General features: G+C 56.6%; 1 protein-coding gene across 1 annotated transcript in view; it reads right to left on the reverse strand.

Annotated features, from left to right (window-relative positions):
* The window catches only part of EPB41L1 (erythrocyte membrane protein band 4.1 like 1), a 79,144-nt gene that overhangs the window by 42,990 nt on the left and 12,130 nt on the right, over positions 1-24,024 (reverse strand). The window contains exons 2-4 of the mRNA XM_080405344.1: positions 19,186-23,740; positions 18,409-18,584; positions 9,969-10,018 (exon numbers count right to left, since the gene is read on the reverse strand). The gene's annotated coding sequence lies outside the window, so the exon portion shown is untranslated. The remainder of the gene's footprint in view (positions 1-9,968; positions 10,019-18,408; positions 18,585-19,185; positions 23,741-24,024) is intronic.

The raw sequence follows: 24,024 nt of genomic DNA on the forward strand, positions 1-24,024 counted from the left end.
GCAAAGCCAAAGGCTGCTCGGCTTGTCCCTCTCTCACTGCAGGCAGCTCTGTAAAGCCAGGAATGTGCCTCTTCCAGGCAAACACATACCTTTTAAAAGGCATGCTTGCACTGTCAGCAGAGCTCAGAGCACACTAGCAGTGGGGAGACAGATTTACGACATGATGGTGCACCCGGGGCATTCAGCTCTTCCGGCAAAGTTCCAGCAAGAAGCACTGGCTGCGGGCAGGAATATTACCGGAGAGGGCAGGGAGAAAGCAGGTGGGCTAACATGCAGCACACATCCTCCAATGCACATGGTGGACCAGCGCTGTGGATGCGCTGAAGGGTTTAAGCCACCACCAAAGCAACCTCCCCATCCTCCAGCCCCTGAGCAGTCATTGGCACAGCTCCATCCCACACCGCAGGATGTCATTTGACCCAAAGACTTTCCAACACCAGGCTTCAGGAAGGTCATAAAGAAAAGGGACCCAGGCAGAGTTACAGTCGCCCCAAGGAACACCCCTGAGTAGGGACACCTGAACAGTACAGCCACCGACATGTCCCCTAAGCCTTTGTGTACCACCCAGCCTTCCCGTACCACCCTGACTGCCCCTGTCTCCCTGCAGCCACCACCTAAGGAGGACCGAAGGCACCCAGGCTCCACTGGGACAACTGTCTCAGAGGCAAAACATACTCCCCCAGCATTTCGCAGCCAGCCCGCCTGCCCTGCACCCACAGTCCCCAGCCCAGCCAAGGAGCTGCATGTGAGCCAGGGGGTGCAGGAGTCCTGGGCTCCCCACTTTTTGCCTTGCTTCAGTGCCAAATGGCAGAACCAGGCAGGGAAGCAGCACTGAGGTAGAATCCCCAAACAAGAGGGTCAACAGAGTTTCAAGACAACCTCCTTCCCCAGGGTGCTGGTGTCAGCGATCTTGGGCAGAGGAACCCCAAACCAGGGTTCAGCAATTCCCAGAGACGCGCTGGGGTGCCCCAGGGCAGGGTGGTGCAGGCAGGGCTGCGCTGCCTGGGGACGGAGGGGCAATGCCAGAGCAGACAGGCAGCAACACAGGCAGAGGTGCTGGGGATGGTACACAGAAAGCTCCACCTCTGCCAGTTGCTTAGCGACCAGCATCCCTCAGGAGCTACCTCACCTGCGTGTCCCTGGCAGCAGCGCCAGCTCTGCTGGAATGGCTCTGGCAGCAGCGGTGAGACCAGAAACCTCCACCTGGTACCCACCAGCGTCCCCCCTTCCAGCTGAAGCACAAGGGTCTGGCCATGCCAGGCACATGCACTGCAGCAGTCTGTCTGTGCACCCCACCAGCCCCCCCGCCTCAGCCCGGAGCCCTGCCTCAGAGCCACGGCCTACAGGAACGGGAGCAGCACTTTTACACGAGACAGACCCACCTCAAGTCCAGCTGCTGCCTCTAGAAGCTGACAAATCCTAGATAGGGAAAGGAAAAGGATAAATGGAAACCATTTCGTGCCGTCTGAGGCCATCTCAAGCAGCTAGCCTGGCTGACCAGGAACGAGCATCTCCCACAGCACCACACAACCTGCCTTCCCAGGGACACCGGCGTGCCTGAGCCCACCCCGCCCCTGGCCCAGCATCAGCCCTCACAGCTTGGCTCTCCCCTAGCTAGTCCCCAAGCTGCAAAGGGCAAGTCACAAGCCTCAGCGTCACTGTTGCTTCCCAACTGATGAGGCAAATGTACTTGGGAAAAATCCCTCCAAACACCTCAAAACTCCTTTGCAGGGAAGAAAATGCTTCAGGTTCACAGGAAGAAAAGCAGCAGATCAGTAAGTGAAACAGGCAGGAGCTGGAGCTCACAGAAGAAAATTGTTCTTGCAGCACCTTTTTGAACACTGCCTGCAGTTTATGCTGCTGTTCATCTCACTTCTGAGTGAAGACAGATTAGCTGGCTGGAAAGAGGAGGAAATTGCTATCCTAACCATGGAAAATCAAAACTGGAAAATAGACTTTCTAGGGCTTCCTTAAACTATCCCTGGCACTGGTGCTCTAGCAGAGGTCCGACCTCAAGAGCAAACCAAGCTTCTCCTTTGACTCGGCACCTGAAAAGCTGATTAATCATCAGCACTGCAAGAAATTGACGTGACAGCAAGCACACTGCCCCAAAGTCTCGTTAAAAAAGCTGGGGGGCTTCCACGAGCTTTCAACCCTGCAGTAACAGCCTCCTTGCAGCTGGGTAATGGTTGCCAGCCTGCAGCAGCCAAAGGCCTCGGGCATTAAAGTTGCCCAAAATACTGGCAGTTGGGTCTCCACAGGCTGCTCTCCCAAAGGCCCCCACCTTCCCTTGCACCCCCACCCAGGGCCATGCCAGGGGGCAGGGGAGATGCTACTGGCTGACGTGGCCCAGCGTCCCATGCCCAGCTTGCTCACCAGCATCATCAAAACCAAAGGTGTTCCAGTGAACAGAGTACCTTAGCTGGGTTGCTCTTTGGGGTTTTAAGGTATGGCAAGGCGATGCAACAAAATGACTACTATAGGTTTTTTTGAAACAAATTAAAAAAAAACATTCTTCTTCAAAGGAAGGTTTAATAAGGCACAGAGGACTGGTCAAAGGCATCAGCAGGGCCAGGGTAGCAACCAGGAGCCGCAGGAGGCTGGTCGGCTGAGCTCCACACCGTGTTCCCCCCATGCTCCCCCGTGCACGACGGCAGCTGGCTGCTACCGGAGACCCAGCCACTGACACCTCTCCAGGCGCTGCCTTGATCTGCTCCCCAGACTACAAACGACGCCACCACTTGGGATTTATTCCATTTGATTTGTATTATTTTCAAATACGAAGTTTAAAATTCCCTTCTCCCTCCCCCCCATTCAGCTGTGAGTAGAAGCCTGGCTCAGCCCCCTCGGGTGCGGGCAGGTCTCTGCCAGCCGCAGGCAGCTGGGTGGGTGCAGGTCTGCTCCTGCTGCCTGGGCTCACTGCCCACGCTGCGCCTGCTGTGCCTGCAGACCCCGCAGGAATCCAGCCCAGGTATAACACCAAGTTTGCCACTTCGTTTTAACCCTTTTCATCCCTGGCACTGCTCCTCCACTTCCACGCAATGCAACCAGATGCCAACCCTGTCAGAGGGGTGGCAGGAACCAGAGTCATTTAGATGACGCACAGATATAACCCTGACAAACAGCTGTACAAACCCATGTCAGGGTCAAAATTGAGAGAGATGCACAGAGACCCCCAGCTCCCACTGCGGAACTCCTCCAGCCTGGTGTTCCTCCATCCAGCATCCTCCAGACCTCACCCCAGGAGGGACCCACTACACCAGCTGGCCTCCCAGGCAGGAGGCAGACATTTTCTGGTAAGCAAATAATGCCGGGTTTTGCTTTCTTTCCCCCAGTCCTTCCATTTTACCTCTTGGACAATCGTGAGCAGTTGTTTTTCTCGGCTGTTTAACCTCTCTCCAGCTCCCAGAGGATGTATGCTTAGCACCTGGCAGAAGCTCATCTGGCTTTGATATGTCTCAAATTCTACCCCCAGGCAGGTGACAGGTATTCAGGGAACTTGGACAATTAAGCAACAACAGAAGGAAAGGCTGGAGAGGACGTTTAAAAATAAATAAATAAATAAATAAAGGGGGTGGGTGGTGGTAAGCAAACCTGAAGGAAGCCTCTCTTCCCCACCACACCCAAGGCAGAGCCCCAAGGTGGGCAGAGCCCATAATAACCACCAGTGCCTCCTGCTCTACTGCTTGGAGAGGAAGGTCCCAATCCAGGCACCCTGGACACAAACTCTGCTCCTGGCACAGGAGGGTGCTGCAGCCAGCCTGAACACAGGGAGCAGGGATCCCCCCTCCGCAGCCAAGCTGGCACCCCCCCAGCACAACCCAAGAGAGAAATTTGTCTCCAGGAGGTCCTGGACACAAGCAGCTGGCAGAGGCAGCAGCACTCCCCAGCATACGGGTTGTGCCAAGCAGTCCTGGGCACAGGCTGCCACGGCTCCTGTCCTCCCAGCTACACTGGGACAGCCTCAGCCCGGACCAGGGATGCAAAGCCAGTGGCAGCTCCCAGGCACCTCTAGCAGCCCAGTCCTTCCCAGCCTGACCCCTCTGTCCTGCAGAGCCCAGCCTGGCAGCAGGGTGGCTGGGCATGGAGCAGTGGCACCACGACTGCCGCAAGCACGAGGCTCCGGTGTTCGCACTGCAGCATCAGGGGAACAAGACAGAGAGGCTTCTCATACCTGGCAGCCATCCCTGATGGGTTTGCTGCTTCCCAGCATGGCCTCTGGACAGTAGGCAGGACCTTCCTTCTGGAAGAGAAGTCTAGACTTTCCAAGAGAAGGGGCTGCCAGTCTCAGTCACCACGTGGATGAGACAAGCAATAGCAAAGACACCTGCCACCCCAGCCAGCCTCGCACCCCACACCAGCATCACCCCACAGGGGCCAGCACAAGGGACCCACTTAGAGACGGCCCTGGCGCATGGGTCCCTGATCCGTATCGGGCACACTCACGTTTGGCCGGCCCTTCCCAGCCTGCCCCAACTTGGGGCATCCATCCAGGGCACTGGTACAGCCACAGCCACCGCCAGTGCCTCCCGGGACAAGGCAGCACACACTGACTGCTCAGCACTGCGTCCCCTGCAACAGCATCAGGGACAGCCACTGGGGCTGTCACTGGTGGCAGCGAAGGGGTGAGATGGCAATCCGCCTGGCATGGTCGCAGCATCTGCCACGTCTGAACATCTCCGTCTCCCCGGCAACCTGGGTACCAGTGCCTTCTTACTTGCAGCTTAGCAGTCTTGTACAGCAAAAGCCATGCTGAATCCGTAGCAGGATGACAGCAGCCCTCTCCTTTCCTTGCCCTCCTGCCTTTTCCATCCAAAATTTATCATTAAAACATAACCTTGCAGTGAGAACAAGCAGTAGCATGCCAGGGTCACAGAGAGTGCCAGCACTCCTGCTCATCCCACCAGCCACCACCACCGTGGGGTTTACTGGGCGCTGCTGGGCTTTTGGCTGGAGGGAAGCGGGACCTGTGCAGCAGCCACATGTGGAGTGACAGATGCGGTCTTAACGCTAGCTACCTTGAACGGCCTGGGCCATTACGTGCATGTGGGAGCAGGATGAGCATCCTCCAGGTGACACCAGTGGCAGGGAGACCCAGCCTCACCTTCCATCCAGCACATTTGGTGGCCTCAGAGGCTCCGAAAACTCCTCACCGCAGCACAAAGCTCCCACTGGTGCCCTGCCAGCTTCCCCATCACCAAGTGTTCTGCCTTCTTTGCAGGTGGGGAAGGACACAAGCCAAGATCTGAGTCGCAGGGCAGCACACAGCTCCATGAAGAACTGGCCCTTTCCCAGAGGTCCCTGAGCAATGTCACAGTAGAGGAAATACCAGCTGTGCCAAGGAGCCTATCAGCAGGCTGAGATGCCATATGCAGAGGCACGACAAGCCCCCAGTCCCCATGGAAGGGCCATTCCCTGAGGAGGCACCAAGAAGGCAGGCAAGCCCTGGCACCGCAGACCTGCACCCTGGATGGGGCTGAGCCTGGCAAGCTGCAACGAGGGGAGCAGACTGTGCCCCACAGAGCCTGTTAGCCTCCCACTCAGCAGCTCTGAGCATCTGCTCTTGTAGCTGCTGAAGATGGGAAGTGGCCCAAACACTGTTTAACCCCTTCAGCAATAGGGAAGAAAGCCAAGAAAGGAAAATTGAAAGCTTCCATCCCAGACTAAAGGAGAGAGCACAAGGGCCGTGGGGGAGCCAGGCTGGAAGAAGCCCAAAGAGATGCCACTACCTGCACCCATCTGTTGGAAGATGACGCCCTGGAACATACACATGCCAGGGTTGGGTGCTCTCCCGGACATGGTCCAACCTCTGCATCCACCCTTAGGAGCAAGTTCTGCAGATCCCTGCCCTGCGCCTGCTCAGGCGCTGCCTACAGCCTCCCATCCCTTGGTTCCTGCTGTGTCGACAAAGCTGCTGAAACACCAGTCCCAAGGGGCAAGTCCTCCTCCACAGGGATCTGAGAACAGACAGCTCTTCCTTTCCACCCAGGCCTGATGGTATCACCAGCTTAGAAAGGCAGGAGCCCATCCCAGCCTTTCACACCCTCATCCAGAATCAGTGGTGAGGGTAGTACATCGCGTGGGAACAGAGCGCGCTCTGCCACGCGGAGTCCTGCTGAGGACTTGGGCGAGCACACGGCCATCAGAGCAGCGAAGCTGCATCTTCCAAGGAAAGCCCCATCTCCTGCTGCCCGAGCAGACAGCGCCGCATGTCAAAGGTGGGGCAAGACCACAGCCCCAGCACAGCTTTCAGGTAGAGGGCTTGGAGATGGGTGGGTGTCCCAGCCCACCCCAGCTGTAACACAACACGGGGGAAGCCCAGCTCTTAACTGATATGATGCAGAAGAGGTTAAAAGCATCAGCCACAGTGAGCAGGGTGTCTGGCCAGAAGCCAGCCTTTCCCAAGCTGAGTTTAAGGGAACTGGCAACCCTCACCAGCCTTCAGGGTGCGCATTGCCACATACCACAAACCTGTTTGCACAGTCCAGGCCAAAGCAGCTGGGATGGCACAGCACGGAGTAAGCTTCATTGACCAAGGCATGTCTTGCAGTGAGGATGGGCCCCAAATCAAGAGGAAAGTGCACCAGCAGCCCTAAGCCAGGGCGGGGGGAGCAGGCACAGCACTGCCACCGAGCCAGCACCTGCCCCGCAGCAGCGCTGTGCCAGGGGCTGGCAGCGCTGCCTGCCCAGCCAGAGTCCCACTGCTGAGCAGGGTGAAGGGCAGGGGGGAAAGAACAGCTTCACCCTCCTAACTACTCCATAAAACTGTCGGCATTTCTCAGGCAGAAGGTGATCTGTGCAGCATCCTGGACCAATTCTTATAATGAGCTAATCCTGCCCAGGGGTGCTGGGGAGGCACCGCAGCAGCTGCTCTGTGCTCATCTGTGCCTTGCAGCCATTAGAAACCACCTGCAAGCAGAGTTATGGGGCTAAACCATCTCAGTGCTGCATCCAGACAGTGCAGAGGGCTCTACCTGGGGGACGGGGCTGCCCTGCTGCAAAGCTGGCTGTGCCCTGCTGGCCCCTGCACGTGTTTTTGGATGGGAAAGAGCTGCCCAGGAGGTGCTGTGGCCAAACAGAGCAGTCTGTCTGGTAGGGACCAGGCTCTCCAGGGAGACACCGGCACCACCAGCACTGCAGCCATCTCTCCCCTCCTGCGCCAAGCTTCAGGCAGCCATGGCACCAGAGTGGAGCCTGGGGCTGGGCTGGTGAAGCGGATGGAGGGAGACTGAACCAAAGGCTGTTATGGCAACAGCCATAACTTTTGAACCCAGCTCAGGTAGCTGCAGATATGCCCTGTGGCTGACCACTGCAGAGCACCAGCAAGGCACCTCAAACACACACCAGAAGCAGGCAGGGGTGTTGCAAACCATGTGGACCACCCATCACCAAGGAACGCTCTTCCTCCACCGGTGACAATGAAGAGCAGCTCCTGTCCCTACTCCAGGTCACCCGCTGTCTCTGCAGCAATCTCCGCTTGCAGACAAGAAGGTAGAGACCATGGGTTCAGCCGTCTCGCACCGGGATGTAGCAGCCAGAGGGGATCAGTTACCTTACATGCAAGAAGAACACAAGACCAAATGCCGTGGTAACCACAAGGCCAGGCTGTAAGCAGTGTGTTGGAAGAGGAGAGGAGCTTGAGTAGGTGAAGAGCACCTAGAGTAAGAGCAGCCACTGCTAGCAGCCCAGCACGGGCACCTCCCATCTTCTCCTTCTTCCAAAGGAAGGCCCAGGCTGTCTGCCTACAGTCATCATCCTCTGATCCACAGCCCCAGAGCCCTGTTTGGGGTGTAAAGCAATGGCTATGACATGCCATTTTCCCCAAGGTAATGGTCACATCTGGTGCGCCACTAACAAGGAAGATGGAGTAGTTCAGTTGGAAGGGACCTACAACCACAATTTAACTGATGACCGTCTCTTTCGAGCAAGCTCCCAAGGAGACAGTCCTTCCCCTTCACCCCTGCCTACCAAACCCAGCAGCAAGCCCGTCATGGCATCCAGGAGGTAGGGTATTATACCAGCTGTGAGGGAGCTGTAGAAATACAAAGAAATGAGAAACTCAGCACCAGCACAACCACTGTTCCATGACCGGAATGTCACCAACCCTTCCAGAAGCCAGGGGACACCTCCCTCGGCACAAAGCAGCAGCTGGCCCAGCTCTGCCGGCAAGGCTTTGCTTGCCGGGACTTGCCAGGGAGCTGGGACCCACAGGAGACCGGCACGCTGCTGGGAGAGCCTGCCCCGCATGCACAGCCACGGAGCAGTTCTGCTGTGCAAGTGCTTCCCCAAGTCCCCAGCACTGGCTCACAAGACACAACTGAAAGAGGGAAACATGAAACCAAAGACCCCCAGACCTGGACCACCGTCCCCCAGCAGAAGTGAAGGGTTGGCTGGGTACCAGGAGTGGTGGAGGTGGTGTTGTGTGTTGCATTCCCCATGTCACCCCAGCACGGGGAACCCCGACAGGGACTTATACCCCCATGCAGGGGCTGAGCTTCCTGCCCAGGAGCCAAACGCTCCCACACTGGCGGTGGCTGGTGCCCACTCTTCCAAGCAGCCCCCCTCACGCGGAGGCCCACTGCAGAAGCCCACAGGCATCCCACCCCATGCTGGAGGCAAACTGAGGCGTGTGGCGATGCAGGATCACATGCACTCCACCACTGAAGCTGAGCCTGCACCTCTGCCTCCACCAATTCCAAAACTGGCCTTCACCACCCAAACTCTTCAGCATACAGAGGCGGGACAAGAAGCCCTGTCGTCCTCCTTGCTTTCCCTACAGGCACACCCCCCCCAAACACAGGCAGAGCTGGAATCGTGCCAGACCCACAAAGAGCTTTCCTGGAGGGATGGTCTTGTAGCACTGCTGGTGAGAAAGCACTCATAAAAAGCAACAAGCTGCCCCATTCAGGGCCAGAGACACCTCTAGCCCTGAGGAGCACATCACGGCAGCCCATCGCAGCCCTCGGCAAGGACATGGATCCCCTGCCCGCACCCAGGGTGCTGCCTGCCTCTGCACCCTTTGCCTCGCGTGCGCAGGAGCTGAGCCCCAGCAGGCAGCGGGGTTCCATGGATGCAGCGAGCCTTGCCGTGCATGAGCCACATGTTCCTGTCACCCAGGGAAGAGCCAGGACAGCAGCCATGAAGCTCCTTGTCCCCAGTTTTCAGACGACAACACCTTCCTCCCACCTTGGAGCCAGAGCGAGGGTAGAGCCCCTGCGCGGCTCCCCGCCCAGGCTCACCTTGCAGGTCAGGGAGCAAAAGCAGAAGTGAGACCTTGTCCTCCCATCTATCCCCAGCCCCCCCAGTCCGCAGGATGCATGGAAGCAGCTCACATCTGGTTTCACATGGATGACACTGTGCAAATGTACCATGCACTGGGGTCCTGGGGTGAAGCAGCCCACCCAGATGGAGGGGCCCCAGGGGTCTCCAAGAAAGTCTGGACCACATGCTCTTTCAGGCATCCCAGCAATTTGATTCTGCAGTTCGGACCTATCGCTCTCCTCTCCCACCCCTGGCCCCCAGCTGCCCGGCGGTGGCAGCCTCCCCAGGATGCACCTCAGGCCAGCCGTGCCCAGCCCCCGTGAGCTGGGGACCTGCACCCGGGCTTGGATCCACACCCGACGGAACACAGCGGCTGGTCTGCAAACATGCCATCTGCCTCCGATCCTCCACACAAAAGAGAGCCTGGAAACTCAGCACTAGAGAGTGACATCCTAAAGTCGGTCTGTCAGCAGGCAAAGACCAGGAAAAAAATGCCAACATGTGAAGAAAGCCAGAACAAGCCCAAGCCCATCAGTTTTGTGCTTTGGTGGTAGCAGGCCAGATTTTCAGTTCTGCCGGGGGTTTCTGGCAGACGAACCTCCCTGCAGCACTGGCTCCGTGCTGAGCCACCCCTTCTATGCTACAAAAGCCACTCAGCCTCATGTGGGATCTGGAAAGGAGAAAAAAAGCTTTCAGGATAAACTCACGCTGCTTCCGGGGTCTGCTCTCAGCGCTCTGCTCAGGCACGACTCAGAACCTGCAAAGGAGAAATCAGATTTGGTTAAAAAGAAAATAAACCCTTCCCAGAGATGATGGCAAGTGCATGGAAGGATGTTAGCCAGACACTTCATCACAAGATGGTGCCTGCGCGGCTCGAGCGCTGCGTTTAGACTCCATACAAATCTGCTTGCTGGAGAATGTAAGCTCCAGCTTACGTTAGATGCCACTTTACTCTCAAAAAGACTGATGTGAAAACAGCACCTTCTCATGCAGTCAGTCTACCCGCTGTGTGCGTTGTGAGCCAGCTCTGCTCATTTGAGTGATAAAAGCAAATATTTACTAGAGGCAGTGCCGCAGAACCAACACACCTCCGAGAAGTGAAATAGAGATACCCTCCTGGCACTGCCCAAGTTCTCCTTTCAGGGCCATCTGTGCCACCCCATTGTCACCTGTCCTTCTGGCTCACCGGCACGACCCCTGCGGTAACGCCAAGGGCGGCATCTGGTCAGCAGGGCTTTTACCCCAGGTAACGATGCAGGTCAGTGATGCAGGACCCACGGGAGCCAGCCCCACTCCCTCATCCATGGAGCAGCCAGCAGCTCTGCCACACCAGCAGTAAAATCAGCACTTTTAACAGCAGCAGCCTCAATCCTGCCACAGCATTTTCAGAGACACTTTTTAGATTACGAAAATCTAATGGAGGGGGGAAACTGCCCGGCAGACACTACTACAGTTACATGAAGGAGCCAGCACAACCTCACGGCACAGCGAGGCTACCTTCTGCTTGTCCAAGGGTCAGTTTTCAGACATACCTTCAACAGGCAAGGGCCATCCATCCTCCCATAAGCACAGCAGCAGAGCAGGTGTGATGACCCACCTATGCAAAGCACCCACCCCTCCCATGGATTCAGCAAAAAACCCTTTCACTCTGCAGGCAAACATCAGCTGTGTGCAGCCCGACACGGCTTACCCTGAGCGACACTGACCCACAGCACTCTCCCAAGAGCTCACCCAGGACACAAAAGCTGCTCCACTTTCCGTTTGGACAGAGTCCCCAGGCAGCACAGCAACACGCAGCAACGGACCCGCGGCTGGGCAGCTACCATGCGGGGCTCCAGCCGTTCCCTCCTGGACAAGGACAGGACCCACTGCCGCCCCCCTGGCAGAAAAACCTGATGCAATAAGGCCGGGAACGTCGGCACCTCCAAGGAAACAAAATCACCTTTGAGCAGGGAGAAACTGCACCCCAAACGATTTGCATGAGAGGTAGGGGAAAGAGGAGGGAATTACAGCCACCACCTGTGCAGGGTCCTGTCCCCGCTCTCTGCTGCTGTCACACAAGGAGAAGCACAAACAGGGTGTCACCAAAGGCTGCTTCTGGGCACGCTCTCACACACCCCTGCCCATCAGGGACAGGTTTCTTTGCAGCGACCATGTACGCTGGTTTTACTCCCTCAGCTGTCTGTCTCACGGTGTGGGGAGCGGGGCCGTGATGCAACACGGGGCACCCCTGTACCTGGCCAGCCAGCACCAGCACTGGCTGCACCCACAGCCCCATGTCCCCCCACCCACACACACCACGGGGCCACTGTCACAGGGCCTGAATACCCCACACCAGTGCCCAGCACAGGAGCTGAACGTGCGCCCTGGTGCACAGCTCACTGCTCTCCCAGACCTGGAAATGGCATTTCCCCAACCTGCCTGCAATTACGCACAGAGCCTGCACTGCCCACGGACCAAGGGATGCCGCTGGCATGTGGAGGCTACTGTCCCATGCCACTATCTACGTGCCCACACCCACAAGAGACCTCTCCCCTTCACTTGCCTCCTCTCCTCATGCAGACGCCACTGCCCAGAGGCTAATGAGCCAAAGGAGAAAAAAGCCCACCAGGAGAACTCTGCCCTCTCCCAGTGGCAGAACATGTGGGTGCCCCAACAGGCCAAGCTGATCTGGGGAACAGACACCAGTATCAGCAGCCCCTGCTCCCACCTGCAGACCATCACACAAAGCTGCGGGGACCTGTGGGGCACTCTCCCCTCTTTGGCATAGCCTCTGTGGCCTTGCTCCTATCCTACCAAGCCCAGCAATTTCTGCCTTGTGCTGTTCCTGGGTTCATACACTCTGCTTTCTCCCATCCCAGCTCAAGGATGCGTCAAGAGATGCTCAGCAGAGATGGTCAGGCAGACACGCAACCAGGGACAAGAGCAACCGGCTTTCAACAGACCCAGAAGAAGGGGTACTGTGGCCACACTGTATTTCTCCTGCAAGGGAGGACGGAGGATGCAGTCACCAAAGGCAGGGCAACAGAGCACTCCCCGACCCGCCTGTGTTAACACTGCCAAACAAAGCCCCTGTGCTCTCCACCAGACACCAGCTCTGCCTCCTTCCCATCTTCTGCTGCATGAAGCAGCATTCGCTGGGGCTGGCTGCACCACAGCAGGCTCTGAGCTATAGACATTTTGAGATCTGAGCTACTGCATCAATTATTTTCATATTAATGAAGTGTTCTGAGAATACAGGCAGAGGGAGCAAGACCCTCCCCCAACCCTGCTCACTTCTGCCTACAAACAAGCAGCTCCCGGTAACACTCCTGCAAGCAAAAATCCATGCTAGATTGCATCGTGATCACCTGCTGTGCAGCTCTCCCCGGCACCAGGCCAGTGTATCTCAGCCACAGACACTGCCCCAGGCTTGAAAGCATCCCCCAGTGACCCACATTGTCACAACGTCATCATCACAGCCATCCAGCCTGACCCTGATGGGGTGAGTGCAAATGCTGGCTGTGGAAGCAGGCGCTGGGACACAACAGCATCCAGATGAAGACTGTGGTCCGTGCAAGGGGCAGATCCTGCTCAGCACCACTGGCAGGCTCAACCGCTGGCTGGGGTTAGGAGGGAGGCCAAATCTGAGCCAGCACGTTGCAAAAATGCTGATGGGTACACCAAAGGGCAAGGAAGGGGACAAGGATTCATGCTGCCCTCTTCACACATCTGCCGGGAGCAGGCACGTAAGCAGGGCAGGGCAGCACGGCAGCCCCAGGGCAGCTCTGCCGAGCACGACTGGAGTGAGGTCCCGCTGTGCTGGGATCACATCAGCGTTGGAGAGCTGGGAAGGCTGGGCCCAGCCAGGCTCTGCAGGAGGTGACCATGGACCACAACCCTGCGGGCCTTTGGGCTGCCGCTGGGCTCCAAGGCTCTTGCAGCAGCACAGAGGCAGCCAGGTGGGCTCACAGCAACGGTGGAAGTTGCACGGACAGCTGCGTTTCCTCTACGTCTTGCAGTAGTTCCAACGGTCACCCTAAAGCCAGCTGCATTTCTTAAAGATGTACCACACGAGGCCAAGGTGACAACATGGATTTACTCATGCCATACTACAAGAAAGCATTTTTTGGTTCCCTGAAGAAAAGCCTCAGTGAATTTGCAGAAGTAATGGCCCCTGCCTCACATAGGCATGTACACACCCAGAGCGAGATCAGAGCTCAGAGGAGGTTTCTGTTGCTCTCGCCAGGTCACCCTGCAGGACCTTCATCTGTCAGGACTTGCAGTACATCTCCTAAAAGGCAACACTGCTGAAAATTCAGGCTGGAAGCTTTCCACCCCAACGTCCACCACCAACGTCGGGTTTATACTCTTGCAACAAATTGCACCTTCACACCGAGAGCAGCAGACCCAGCTGTACAACCACCCCTTAGCCCTCAGCTGCTCTCCCACTTGGAGACCTCTGCCACATCCCTCTCATCACCAGCAAAACAGAGACCCAAAGCTTTGTCAGGTGCCACACCATCCCATGCTCAACGGGAGCTCCTGCCAGCAGAAACACTGCCAGATCAATAGTGCACCTAATTAGGGCATTTAATTGCTTCTCTTATACACAGGGGTACTGCTTCCCCAATAGGATCATTAAGAAAAACCTGCAGGATCCCTCCTGGCACCGAAGCCCCTCACGCGTGGCTGGTCCCATGTGGATGGGCAGGTGGAGGATGCAAAGGGCTGGTCCGCACCCCCTCCCGCCCTGCAGCCCACCAGGGTCTGCACCTGCCTGCCTCTGGCCTGGCCAGGGTGGCTTTTGGCTGGCACTCACCCCAGCAAGTACAATTAGCTGATTACAAAGGGGAATGTGTCATTTAAAACGCACAATCAAATTTCCGGGCCCTTCTGCCCATAGCAAAATGTCTCGTGAAATGGCTCATTCTGTTCTCCCATAGAAACACGTTTCCTTTCAAAAGCCTGATATGAAAAGGGGGGGGGGGGGGGGGAAAGAAAAGGCAAAGCTAAAAACATCTTCTGAAAGATACCACGACAACAACAGATTTGCAGGAAAATGAGGTGGGAAAGGGGCTGTGAATGCGTTAAGATCCTGTTTAATTTCTCCCCAGCCACCTAAAAAATCCACCGAAGGCAGAAACGATACCTCAACATTTCCTTTGTGCAGGAGATGACTCCACCCTGTGTTTTCCTCTCCATCTGATACTGGGGGAAGGATACCAGCACACATCTCGGCTCCGCTGCGTGGCAGCGAGCGGGGCCGGCAGTGGGTTAGTAGAAGCAGAGGGAGGAAGGAGCCGGTGGGTGGAACCTGGCAGCAGGGCTGGGCTATGAATCCTCATTCAGCATCACCTCAAAACACAGGATGGTTTTACGTTCACGCAGCACCTAGCCCTGGTTTCCACCCCATCATCAGGACCTTGCAGAGGAGCGTCGGTCTTTGTGACTGAGAAGGGGTCAGGGACAGCAAAGCCCAGTGAGATGCCTGCAGGGTCCACTAATAGCTGGTGGGCAGCGGGCTGGTTTCTGAAAGGGGGGTGGCGCAGATACTGAACTGCCACAACGTTTCATCACCGCAAAGAGGCCCAGTGCCTGAGTAAAACTGCTGACAGGCTGGCAACTGCAGATCTGCAGCTTCAGCCTCATTTGCCTCGTGTTTTCAGCACAATAGGGTCAGCCCGGTCTCCCCTCTCTGGGCTGTGATCACACCGGACACGCGATGCTGCTCACCCTGACCCGGCTGCTGCCCGACACACCGCTCCTGCGCCGGGCACCCCCAGCCTGGGCACCCTGGGCATTGCTAAGCCCCCGGGGAGCCCCTATTGCCCTCTGGAGGGCAAAAGACAGACCAGCAGGAGAAGATTGAAAGAAATTCCTCTTCCAGCACTACCATCCAGGTTTTAAGGCTCTGTCTGCTACTCCCATCCTCCCAGACAGCAAACCTGTGAGTGTGCGTGAGCATGCACGTGGGCATGCACACACTATAGGCAGGGCGCTGACTAATTCTCAGCATCAGTTCAGAGCACCCTCAGCTGTGTACTAAGACAAGCATTTGTAGTATTTGTACCAAATCACCCATCTAGGGCTCTAGGATGACTGCACCTTTCCACACAGTCCCACAGCTCCCTGTCTGGCACAAGGAAAGCAAACCTTGGCTTCTGTCCCAGTTGTACAAAAGCTCAGCCCAGCAGCTCTTGGTACAGCTGCCTCCGCGCACCCCCAGACAGTTCACCCCCTTGGAGCAAGGCAGGGCGGAGGGAGCAACTATCATCCAAGACAAGGGGGGGGGATGGACATCCATGGGGCCTGGGCCCAACACCCCGCTCCGCACCAGGGTACGCTGTGCCAACGGGAGAGCTGCTGCAGAAAGCAGCCAGGGCTTCCACGGTGGAAGATGTGGTTCCCAGATCTCCTTCTCTCCCCTTTAAGGCACACTTAGGTCCTGGACAACATACAAGCTTCTGCCCCAGGACTGGGAGGAGAGGAAAGATGGATCTGCAACTACAAGGCAATACTGCAACATGTCCTCACCAAAGGCAGTCTCCTCCCATCACGCTTCCCATCTCCTGTAATCCAGACAAGGTGATGTGCATGAGAAAGACTGGTCCACTCAGCAAGCTACCTCGCTGGCAGTGGTGAGGCTCAACTTTATAGACCCAAATGGCATAGGGCAAGTGCCGGAAAGGAGCTGCCAAAGGAGACTGTCCTACAACTCCCACAAACACATACGAACCCTTCCAGGCTCAAGCCAACAATGAGCACGGGTCCAGGCTCAAATCCCAGCATCCCCATGCAGGAGGAGACAGCCAGGGCCAGCCCCTCCGCTCAGCACCGCAGAACCGCACAGGTCTCCCCGTGCCATTGCCCCAGTGGTGACAAATCCAAACCTGCTGACTCAGAGCCACCCGACTGCTCAAATGAGAACAATAAGCCACGCAGTCATCACTGTCACAGCCTCAGTGCAAGCACATTTTTCGGTGCCATAGGAGTCCTGTATCTGTAGCTGTACAAGTCTTTCTGCACAGGAGCTTCCAGCAACCAGGGACTCAGGAACCTCTGCCGTTTTGTGTTTCTTCTTTTGTATCTATGCTTAAAACAGAGCTTCATACTCAGCTCAGACCTCCAAGTGACAGGCACCACATGAAAGTCTACTATATAGCTAAACACAGGCCTTACAGACGCCCACGCTGATCTGCTGCAAAGCTTAAGCCCATACTCAGCCCATCTCCTCGCACACACTTGCTTCCCCACCAGTATCCCAGCTGTCACTCAGGCACCATAGTGCTGTGCCCAAGGCAGCAGGGAAATATCCCCGATCCATGGCCAAATAAAATTAAGGCAAAGGACACTCAAGTGATGTCTGTGAGACTGGGCAGGAAACTCAGAGCAAGCCCAGGAACAGCCAAGCCCACCCCCTGCCCTTTAACCAACAAGCCATTCTCTGCGACTTCCTAATTTAGAAACATCATTAGCTATGGGCAAGATTTCTTTTTTCAGAGACAAAATTAATCAGGCTCCTGACCAGTCTGTCTGTCTGTCTCTGCAAACCCCCTCTAGTAATGCAGAAGTCATCAGCAGTGCTAAAGCAAGGAGGAACACAGGCAACACAGAGTGACGCTGAAGTTATACATGGAACGAGGGCTTGGTGCTGCCAGCAGAAAGCGTGAAAGGCTGTTGTGTAAATCAGTGAGAGATCCAGCTCCTCACCAGGACCAAGGTCATCACCCAGAGTTTAACAGGGAGCTCAACTACCTGGGGGAAGAAAACTGATTTTTAATATTTTCCCCATTCTACACTGCAGTGACTTCTTCAGGTGACCCAGCCACCCGTCCTGGCCACCCATAAATGACATACCAGAAGACACTTACCCTGGAAGGTTGTTGTGGTGGTGGCAACCACGGCAGCAGCCCAGGCAAGGGGGCGCAGCAAGCTCTGAGCCTGCACTGGACAGGAAAAGTACCGAAACCTTCACCCCCACATGCCAGGAACACAGGCTCTCTTCTGCCCTCATGCTTTTTGACCAGAAATACAACACTGGACTTCAAAACCCTTTTTTAGAAGCATCCTCCAAAACAAAACATGTCCTCTGAGAGTTTTGGAAAATGCTGATTTCTCAAAATATTGGTAAAAATAAAAATTCTGGACAACATCAACAAGCAACCAAAACAGCAAGGGAAGAACACATCACCTGCAGCCAAAGCCAGACCACCGTCAACACAAACGCCCAGGCTCTGCAGCTGACCCAGAGCTGCATCACACCCTCCGAGACAGCCCACACCCCTGTGACCCAGCCCAGGGCTCTGCTCCTTGCAGGGATGTCTGGTTTAATGACTGCATTGCCATCTGAAGTTGCAGCTAAAGCAATCAACACGGCACAAGGACGGTGCAGAGGAGGCACCTCACACCCTGTGAGGGACGCGTACACCAAGGGTCTTTGACACCAATCGTGGAGGTTACCCCTGCACAAGGAGGGAACGCTCTGGGAGGAAGAGGGTGGTTGAGGACCTGCCACACACAACAACAGCCAGGGTCCACTACAGCTTCCAGAACATGCCCAGCACCCAGCAGAAACCAGGGTCCTCATCAAGAGCACCCCAGGGAGACTCAGCTCCGAGCACCCTGGGGAGGCCTCCATGCCTACCAAACCAGATTCTTAAAATAATGTAATTAAAGAGTAATTCCCTTCTTGCCAGGATCATCACCCAATTCCAGCCTTCCCTCAGCTTAAAACTTGCTTGACAGCAACAAGGGCACGCAGTTGAAGGCCACTAGAGCAGCTCTCCAGCCCGCGCAGCCACAGCCAAAGGGGTTGGACACATGCAGAGCCCTCCAGCAGGGCGCAAAGGACGCAGAGATCCGCAAGGCAGCCCCAAGGAGCAGACCTTAGTAACAATGTGCTTCCCACATCTCCACTTGTTTGGAAGCAAAAATCACTTTGGACAAGTCTAGCATGAGAAAGCTGGAGGGAAAGTGACAGTCCAGTGCGGAAGGAGACTGATGCATGGGCTGGTCTCTCTAGGGATGCTGGAGAAGCCACACCTCATCCACAGCAGTGGAGAGGGGGCTGATCAGGAGTCACCTCACACCATCTACAGCTGAAGCAAATACAGCTTCTCCATCGTCTGCTCCTGCAACGCATCGTGAATACTCGACCGCACATACCTCGACCATTGTTTGTCCACTGAAGGGTCCCCCACCATAAAGCGCTGAAGGCTGGGCATGCCGGAGGGAAACAATACCGCCGCGGGAACAGCAGGAGAAACCGTGTTTTATATGGAAACCACTGAGAGAGAAAAGGGCCGGGCAGGTCCTCTAGTACAATCTCCCGGGTAACCAGCCTATAGAGAAAATGCTGAGCTCAAGGATACCTCCGGAGCCCACCTCCTGCCATATGACGATACTCCAAAAATAATCACAGAAATATGCGCGGACCCATTCCAAGTTGCTCCTGGCTCTCCGCTCATTCCCCTCTAATGTAAACCGTCTCCCTGCAATCACAGCCCGGCAGCCAAATGCCATTATGGCAACCCGCAGCTCGGGGCTAGGGGTCCCCGCGGCCGGCTCGCCCCGCGGCAGGGACCCGGCTCGCGCTGACGCCCCCCCGCGCTCCGCGCTGCGGGTGGGAGGCGCCGTGCCCTGCCCCCCCGCGCCGGCCGGACCCCCGTGGGGAGCCGCGCCCCGAGCCAGCATCCCGCCCCCCCGGCGGGCAGGACGCGATGCGGCTGGCGCCCCCCCTCCTGCCAGCGGCCGAGGAGAGGAGGCCCGACCAGGAAAAAGCTTTCCCAGCGGCAGGGCTGCGCCTGCCTGGACCCCTGCCTGGACCCCTGCCCGCAAGCCCTGCCTGGCACCCTGCCCGCCTCCCCCCGCAGGCAGCGGCCACGGGGCTGCCGGCGCTACCCACCCTCGCGCCCCCCATCCCCGGCCCTCCCGGGCGCTCACCTTGGCTCAGCCCGCTCCGCCGCCGCGGCCGCCTCCCGGGCGCGGCCCCACGCCGCAGCGGCCGCCGCCCGCCCTGCCGCCCCTGCCGCCTGCCCGCCGTGCGGCGGGAGCACAGCGCAGCGCGGGGCGGGGCGGAGCGGCCGCGGCTCTGCGGAGGGGGCACCGCCCCCCCGGCTCCGCAGCGCCCCGCCCAGCTCCGCCCCGCCCCCCGCCCCGGCCCCGCCCCGCCCCGCCCCGCCCCGCCCCGTGGGAGCTGCCCCCGGCCGCGCGGTGGGGTGCGGGACCCCCGCGCCGTCGGGCGCTGCGGGGCGGGGGGCGGCGGGGCGGCTCTGGCGGCGGAGGAGTTGCTGCCGCTGCTTCCACGCGTGTCCGGGTGCCCCACCCCCCACCCCACGGGCAGTGTCCCGCGGGGGCACCCGTGATCCCCCTTTTACACTACCCGGCTCAGCTCGGACGGCTGCGCCAGCCGCTCCCCCCTCCTTCCGCAGGGAAGGAGCTTTGCCTCAGTGGGACTCACCAGCAACGTTTTGCAGCCCCCCGGGGGGGGTCGCCCCTTTCCTGGAGCGTCCGGGGTGGGCTGCCCACCCAGTGTCCACGGCCACAGTGCTGTGTGTGGTGCTTGCATGGGGCACCCCCAAGCCAGTTCCCCAAGACCCCCGCAGCACCAAGAGACCCCACTTGTGTATTGTGGGTGTCTCAAGGCAATCCACCCCTCCCAGGGGGTGCAGGTGAAAAGGGGGGCAGCTGGCACGCACCCACAGGGCGCATGGGTGCTGGGTGCGCAGCACAGGTGCCCTGGGTGCGTGGATGCATAGGATGGATGCACTGGCCACTACGGCCCTGGGTGAAACCTTCAGTGAAGTCAGATTGATGCTCATCAACGGGCAATGGGGCTGGAGGAGCGCTGCACACTCATCCCCCTTCGCCTCGCGGATGCTGAGGGGCAAGGGACAGCGGGGATGGCACGCACGGGTTAGCGCTGGGGCTGGTTCCCTTGTTCCCACAGCCCCCCGGCTGGTACCCGAAGCCCACTGGTACGTGCTGCACCATGTGGAGGGCTCTGAGCAGAGCAGTGTGTCACGGCCCTGCACCTCCCCATAGGGCCCTGGCTTTGCTCCGTTCTCTCGTAGTGCATCTGCCCTCAGTTCCTGCGTTGGTCCTCTGAAGTCCGGAGGGTGCAGCCCTGCGCAGGACCCTAGGAAAGGAGGGTATCCAGCAGTGAAGGGCAGGCTTAGGGACTCTTCCCAGCAGGAAGGTCCTGGCTGCTTCTGCTTGTCCTCTGCAAGCCGGGGCTGGCCTGGGGAGGCTCATCATGGTGTGTCAGCACATGGTCGCCTGCCTGGCAGCAGTGGGTGCCAGGGCTCTGTGCTGGCTGCCTCTGGTTGCTGCCCCTTAGCTTCCTCCTCGCCAGCCTTTGGGAAACCTGTCCTTCCTGCTCACACAGGGAACCTGACCCCTATGCCACCACGACTGGGATGAAGCACTGGAATGAGGCAGGCTTTTTTTTTTTTTTTTACTGCTTTATAAAGTGCCTGCTTTATTAGCCACACAGCCTTTTTTCCTGACAAACCACATAACAGCAGAGAGTACCAGGAACAAAATGAGGCTGCATGGTCCAGTGGTTCGAGCCAAGGCAGCGATGCCAGCAGGATTGTGGGCTCTAATCCCCTGCTGAGCTGTTGACTCACTGTACAAACTCAGGCAGGTCCTGCTGCTTTGTGCCTCGGAGAAGCCCAGCTGGAAAGTTGGGTAAATAGCAGGAACCTCTTGGAATAAAAACTCCACCCTTGAGGGAGGGCATTCATTTACAAATAAAAGACAGTTCATCTGGCTGCTCAGATTCCCCTTGCAGGCATGATTTTCACCTCCGGCCCTCCACCACTGCGCATCATTCAGGCACGACGCTGAATAGGTGCCTCACCTCGCTGTGGGGGTGGCTGTGCTTCGAGTGACATCATTCACGTGTCATGCTGGGCTGAATTTGTAGGGAACTGGTACAGGAGAAAAGTAGTACCGTATTGTTGCAAAAAATAATTGCAACTGTAGCTCTGCGCAGTGCCTTGAGGACTGTTACTGCCTGTTTTCATCTTTCAGGTCATTCAAAGGAAATATAGCAACTTCTACTCAATGGGTCAGGTTTTGTCATACTCCAAAGGAAAATCCAGGAAATTTAAATGTGGAATTCACTTTTAAGTGAATTTGTGTCAGATAAGTCAGTGGGTGACCACGTTGGCAGAGTTATGAGCACAGACATCCTTGGTATAGTTCCCCAGTACCCAATGCAGGGAGCATTCCCCTCACAAAGCCAAGGAGCCAGAAGAACATGTAGAACAAATTCCTCCAGTGAATCCTTCACTCTTCTTCTCACAAACAGCCCAGCAGGAACTGTCTCCAGTTCCCACCAAGTTAAAACCTGACACTCTTGAACAGTCCTGAAGACACAGAAAACAGGCTATGCATGTACCTGACTGTTTAGCCCTCTGCCTGCTGAAATGAGGAAAAGAGCCTGATCTGCAAAATAATCACCTGTGAGCTATAGGTCACCCCACCATGTGCTGGACCCTCCCCTGGCTATTCAATAACAGACAAATGAGCTTTCCTGCATCTCTGTCAGGTTCCTGCTGCGGCGATGGGAGCGATGGAGATACTTGCTCCGGCCACACATTGCAGATGGGGTGACAGGGATGGGACAGTAAGACTCCCCGCAAAAAAAATAATGTTGAGGAAGCATAAACTTTACAAGGTTTTGGGGAGCTTAACTGAAAACTTAAAGAATTAAAGAAGTCAAAGAATTTAAAGGAGCTGACATTTGCTCAGTTATATTTTCAGATAAATCAAACAGATTTCCAGAAAAGTTAGTTGTTTTAAACACCAAAGGCGGCCACCACACAGCTGGTGGAACTGCTTCTGTCTGCCCGTTGGGCACTGGAGACCTTTGTTGCCCAGCAGTACACAAGGGAAACCTGTGAGCTTCCTGCAGCAGCGATGTGAATGGAGGAGCCTGCACACCCTGCTCACCGCTGGCCAGCAGCTCCACGGGAAACCCTCTCAGGAGTCAGGTCATTTTTGCAACCCAGGTGAGGATCTCCTGGCCCGTTTCCCATTGTCTGGCAAAATCAACTTGAAACAACAGCATAAGAAAACACAAATGCCCATAGAAATAAACAAGGACTAGCATAAATCGCAAGGGCTTGCAGATGTTTTCGTGGTTCAATGTTAGCATAGGTTTGGTCACCAAGCTCTTGCCATATCTCCTTGGGAGCCTCCAGGCTCTTTTATTCCAGCAAGTTTTCCCCTTACAATTTAAGTTTGCCATGACTCTGGCCTGGCTTTATGGGATAGAAAGCAAAGAGGATCAGAGCATCTTCCAGTAGTGACCCCTGAGTGTATTTCTATGTGGAAACCTGCTCTTCCTTGGAGAAGAAAAATGGGACGGGTGCAGCTAGGGGTCCAGCTTCAAAGGTGGAGCTATGAAAAGGAAACCTCCTCTGAGGAAGAGCACCTTGGAGTTCTCGGAGCTCCACCTTCCAGGCACAGAGCAAACTGCTAATGAGAACTTGCAATACAAGTGTCAGGGAAGCACACCGCCAGCTATTAATAACCACTGCAAAATACTCTTCATCAGATTTAGAAACACAAGGGATGCAGCAAAAGCTGAAGTCACTTCCAGCACAGGGTACACATGCCCACGTGTGCATACCCCCACCACACACGTACTGGTGCACCACTGGCTCTGCCTTCCCTGGCGGGAGGTGCTGGCCGCACAGGGGTCCAGCCCTGCCTGTGAGCCAGCACGCAGGCCACAGCGTTCAGCAGAACAGCTGGCTGCACCCAAACCCTTTATTCCATAAAGCCCAGCAGCACGGAAAAAGGGGTGTGCATGTCTGTGTGTTTTTGGGAGTAGGTTATTTTGGGAATCCCCGCCTGAGCTGCTGCTAGTGCTGATGCTCTGCGATAACAACCTTTCATGCCTCTCGCTTGTTTATGCAGGGCATGAAAAGGCCCTTTGTGCAGCTCAGGGAGCTGGCTGCCAGCTGGGATTAGTGAGACGCTCCCTGTGTGCTCCTCAGCTCCATCTCCCTCAGCAAAGTCCCTCGCAGGGAGGCATAGGGGTGCCCACGGGCTGAGGAGGGCTTGCAGTGATAGCCACCCTGCAGGAGAGTGACCTTGGCTCCTCGTGTTGAGGTCCTGGGCACTTTCTGCCCTTCACACATTGTGGATGATGGGAATACAGTGGTGAACTTGGGTTGCTTCACCTCCAGGAGCTCAAAGCAAATGTTGCCATCCAAAGAAAACATTTCCAGCTCTTGATGCCATCTTCCTCCAGGCTGTTTGAGCAGGATCCAAAACTCAAAGAAGTCCCTGGGGCTGAAGTGTCATCAGAGACATCAGATGCTGCATGTCTGGAGCCCTGAAGTCTTGGGGACGAGCAGGCCTCCCACTGCCTTCACCCTCTGCTTCCTAAGGAATGGGACCCAGTACCCGAATGCTGTTGGTGCATGCTGACCTCAAGACAGCTGGGCATACTTCCCATCATTGCGCCCATGGTGAAGAACTAGGAATGAAAGGGGTAGGAAACACATTTTTAAAATTTAACTCAAGGAGATTAATGACCCGTGTAACAGTTATGACACATCCCACCTTGACGCCTTGCAGGGCTAAGAGGATTGCAGCAGAAAGAACAGCAGCGCTCGGGGAGTCAAGGAGGAAGGAACATTTGCCCGTGTTACAAGCAGGGAACCTGAGAGCCAGGGCAGGACATGGGTTGCCTGATGCCACCCAAAGGAGCTGTAACGAGGTGCAAAAGTAACCCCAGAAAGCACTGGAGCTACAGCCATC

Source organism: Falco punctatus (assembly GCF_963210335.1).
Source record: "Falco punctatus genome assembly, chromosome: 10".
NCBI lineage: Eukaryota > Metazoa > Chordata > Aves > Falconiformes > Falconidae > Falco > Falco punctatus.